Source organism: Triticum aestivum, chromosome 1A, assembly GCF_018294505.1.
Source record: "Triticum aestivum cultivar Chinese Spring chromosome 1A, IWGSC CS RefSeq v2.1, whole genome shotgun sequence".
Classification (NCBI taxonomy): Eukaryota; Viridiplantae; Streptophyta; class Magnoliopsida; order Poales; family Poaceae; genus Triticum; species Triticum aestivum.
The window spans coordinates 557,347,341-557,352,366 of NC_057794.1; positions in this window are offsets into that span (position 1 = coordinate 557,347,341).

The window sequence follows — 5,026 nt, forward strand, 5'->3', positions numbered from 1 at the left end:
GTTCAAGCCATCCGTAGTATGGGAAGGGGAGCCGCACAACACCAGCCCGAACCTAACCGCACTGCCCGACACCGAACATTCTGACACAATCGGCGGCTCTACCAATGAAATAACACCTTCAGCCCACGTAATAATGGCCATCATCGCCCCGTGGACAGAACCATTCCTCGCCTACCTTATTAGGCAGGAACTCCCCGAGGACCAAAACGAGGCACGCTGCATAGTGCGGCAATTCAAAGCCTACACAGTCCATGAGGGAGAGCTTTATAAGAAAAGCACGACCGGAGTCCTTCAAAGGTGCATCTCCGAAGAGGAAGGGCGGAACCTCCTGGCTGAAATTCATGCCGGACTCGGCGGTCATCATGCTGCAGCTCGGTCCCTTTTGAGCAAGGCCTTCCACACAGGCTTTTAATGGCCGATGGCCCGGGCAGACGCCCATGACTTAGTCCAACGATGCATCGGCTGCCAGCTCTTTGCAAACCAAAGCCATATGCCACCCACCGCCCTCCAAACTATCCCCATCACTTGGCCCTTCACGGTTTGGGGGCTTGATATGGTTGGACCCCTTAAAGGCGGAACCCACAAGCAAAAATACTTACTGGTCATGGTGGATAAGTTCACCAAATGGATAGAAGCCAAGCCTGTTAAGACGGCCGAATCCGGACCTGTGATAGACTTTATATCCGGGGTTGTACACCATTACGACATCCCCCACAGAATCATCACTGATAACGGCACGAACTTTACGGCCGACGAGGTAAAACTCTGGTGCAAAAACATGGGCATCAAGCTCGATTATGCTTCCGTCTATCACCCACAAACTAACGGCCAGGTCGAACGTGCAAATGGTCTTATCATGAGCGGCATTAAACCCAGATTAGTGCGGTCCCTCACGGAATCTAACACGCACTGGGTAGAGGAGCTCGACTCTGTACTCTGGGGGCTGCGGACCATGCCGAATCGCACCACCGGATACACACCATTCTTTATGGTGTACGGCGCAGAGGCAGTTTTGCCTTGCGACATAATTCATGACTCACCTCGAGTGCGCATGTACGAAGAAAGAGAATCTGAGCTCGATCGGCATGACAGTTTGGACGCATTGGAGGAGGAGCATGACGTGGCAAAAGCCCGCTCCACATTCTATCAATAGCAGGCTCGAAGATACCAAAGCAGAGAAGTACGGGCCAAAAATTACAACGTTGGCGAATTAGTTCTACGCCTGCCGGACAAGAAAAAGGGACAAACTCAAGCCCAAGTGGGAAGGTCCCTTCATAATTGACCAAGTCCTGACTGGTGGAGCGTACCGCCTGCGAAATGCATTGGATAACCGACTCGAGCCGAACCCATGGAACGCAGCCCGTCTCCGAAGATTCTATGCCTAGCGCCGGATCCTGTGTTCGTCTCCTTACTCTGTCCATTTTTTATATACTTTCTGTCTTACATTTCTCTTCTTCTTCTCTCTCTCTCTCTTATAGCCCTTAAAGGCTCATAAAGTGACGCGCTATCCACGCTCATTAAACCTGGGGGCTTCTTTAAACAGAAGCTTATTCATACGGGCTTCATGCCCAACACATGTGTCACACTTCCGCATGTACCTTTTATTCGCCATTATATGCATCGATATGACTTAAGTTTTGGCCAAGCTGGGTTGCCTGGCTCCTGTGCTTACCCCTACGTTCCCGATTGTTCGGCTAGGTGGTAAAGGGAGCACCTCTGCGATTGTTACTGCCGGGTCAGCCGGACGTGTACCTCATACTGGGTGAAGCCGAAAGCTAGCGTTCTTAAGGGAATATTCGGTCGGTGAACTAAAGATGATCTTTTTTTATTTTTATCTATACACCCCCAGATGTTTTTCCTGCGTTTCTTTTCGCAGCATGGACATGCACCTTAGGGCATGCCTCCTAGGGAAAGGAACCCCTAACGGAACTATTCTCCCTGGAAGATGTTTCTTACTAACCATGTAATATAACATAACTAGTCGGACACTTGTCTGTTCACGCACTAATGACCCCTACGCCTGGTCTCCATGCATTCCCCGGTTCCTATATAACCGCATGGGAATTCGGACACACTCCGGACCGTCAGGTCCCGAGGCTGAAGCGAAAAGGTCGGCCATGACAAATGATCTACAATCCGGCTAGAAGGCATTATAAATGTTAATTAAATTACATAGTCATTTTGACTGATTGTATACCTCTTCAAACCATCTAACAGGCTGTCTAATTTACAGTCCTGCTGGGAATACTTCGCGTCCAACTCTACTTGGCCATATACTAAGCTTACAGGGATCTCCTTCCCATCGGACCCTACAGGACCGACCTCGGCCATGTGGTTGGGGTCAGCCTTTGCGTACCGCGTCTTCACCATGGCCCAAGCCTCCCTAGTGCCTTGATGGTAGGCCGATATCTTCCACAATCGGAAGCGCCGCCGTGCTCCCTTTAGCTTCTCCGCAAGCTCTCCAAGACCTTCGGGCATGGAGACGGATGGACACAGGGCCTAAGAGACGCCTTGCATCGCCTGCCAAACTCGACCGAGCAGTTGCGAGAGCTCGGGAAGAAGGTCGCCCGTAGAACCGGGCATCTCCTCTGCAGGAATGACCTGTTAGCACACCTACAGACATTGCTCTGTTAGTCGACTTCCCCGCCGAACTTTCTTTCAAAGGTTCATTCAAGCACTTACTAAATATGTCACGCCGAAGCCGCTGATTCTCCTTCATGGAGTCTGACAGTTGGGCACGAACATCTTTCAGCTCGACGCCCAGCTTGGTGTTGGTGGCATCTTGGAGATTGTTTTTCTCCTGCCTCACCTTTGTCAGCACCTTCTCACCAGCCTTTAGCTGCCGTAGGAGATGTTGCCTTTCCGGATTCAATCCGGCGCCATCTGCAATTTCATTTGTCAGATTCGCACCCATGCCGTGCTTCGCAATATACTTATCTTTCGAAGTGTATATTACCAGAGGGGGTCTCCTTGGGCTCCCCTGCCGCGGCTAGTGCAGCCTCAAGTTGGGCTTTGCACTCTTCCAGCTCCTTGGACAGTAGGGAATTCTTTTCTATAAGAACCTGCATAACAAATGATCCTTAAATCAGTTATTCTAACTGTTTCAAGTCTCGGGGGCTACTGGTATATATATATAATTATCAAAATTTTCTTACCCGTATGTCTTTTACATATTGCTCCGTGGCTCTGGCTAGACCATTTTGAGCGGCACAGAGGTACGCATCTCCCGAATTGAAGGCATCTAACGCCCTTTGGGAAAAACAAGCGTCGCGTAGAATTGTCCGGCGACGCCTGTGGTTCATGGCACTCTCCACCTCAGAGTTGGTGGCAGACAACCCGTCCACATCCTCCGTCGGAGGAGCATCTGGCGCGCGCCTTGCGTTCTCCTCCGCCTTCGGACCAGGCTTTGGAGCCTGGCTGGTGGAGGCTTGATTGGCAGCCTCTCCGGATATAGTCCGGCGAGGTCTCTTTGTCCTGAAGGGAGCACGAGTGTCAATGTTCCTCGAAGGTATAACACCTGGGATAAGGGGGCGCGCCATACCTTTGCGCTGACGCCTCGGTCCGGACTGCACTTCTTTTCTGCCCACGGGGCCCTGCGGCCCCTCATTGGCTTGTCGCCGCAGGCTCAGCCTTCCGCCTTAAAAACCTCCCCTGCAAAATTCGGCTGTAATCAGGAAACTGAAAGCACGAGAGGGAGGACACCTATTCGGGGTACTGGGACTTCGATCTTAGTTACCTGGGAGGCCGGGATTAGCCCTGGGTAATCGGCCGTAATGGCCACCAAGGCGTTGTCCTTGCTCAATTGATGGAACACTCCATCAATCAGCTCCACAGATATGTCCGGATCCTCTTGAGAAGCCGGGTCGAGGGACCGTCCTGGGTCCTCGGGTTGTGGAGGAGGGCTGCTTATTTCCTTAACAGCCCGGCGCAGTTCCTGCGTTGAAGTCGTCAGACTGAATATTTAACAATGGGAATACAAAACGGATGGGCAACTAAATGCAACCACTTACCTAGCTTGGGGGATTGTGCATAGAGAATCCGCCCTGTGGGTTGACGCGGAGAAATTCCTCCTCTTCTCCCTTATACAAAGTGGACAAGATCTTTAGTAGAGCGGCAGCTGAATCTGGCCCCTTACGGCCGTAGTAGGTGGCGTCATCCTCCCCGTTGAAGTCCCACATGGGGTGGCTTCTATACTGACGCAGCTGCACCCCCCACATGATGCATTCGGCCATAACCCCGATCATGGTTAGTCCGGAATGGGCTAGCAATCTTATTCAGCCCATCAGGTAAATGATGTCCCTGTCACTTTCCCTCTGAGGGCTCCGTGGACGCCAGCTTAGGCGCTTCTTTAAGGGAGCACTTTCGAATTCAGGGAGGCCGATCCGGATAGGATCCGTCAGCGGGACGTCTTCTATATAGAACCATTCCGAGGGCCAGTCTTCAGACGCCTTCTTTGGGGTTCCGGACAGATATCCGGTCCCGGCGATGCGCCACACTTTGGCTCCGCCCACTTGATACATTGACCCCTCCTTAGAGCGGGGCACAAGGCAGAATAACCTTTTCCATAGCCCGAAATGAGCCTCGACGCCCAAAAACAGCTCGTAGAGGGCTACGTAGCCCGCGATATGCAATACGGAGGCTGGCGTGAGATTGTGTAGTTGGAGGCCGTAGAACTCCAGCAGCCCACGGAGAAATGGATGGATTGGAAATCCGAGCCCCTTATTAAATAAGGGACGAGGCACACCCGCTCTCCTTTGGAGGGATTAGGGGCACTCTCCGCTTGCTCTCCGCCATTATAGATGGCAAGGACGGCTCGAACCGGGACCATATAGGCCGGGGGGAGAAATCCCTTGGTCTGGAGCGTCACTAGCTCGCTATGTGGGATGGAGCATCTCTCCTAATATCCAGGCTGAGGGTTGTAAGGGCGAGAGGAGGAGTCGCGACGGCTGGCCATGGTGGAATGGACCTTTATCGGATGCGCTCTGATGAACACTCGCAAAGGGGGGAAGATGTGGTTTGGATCTAA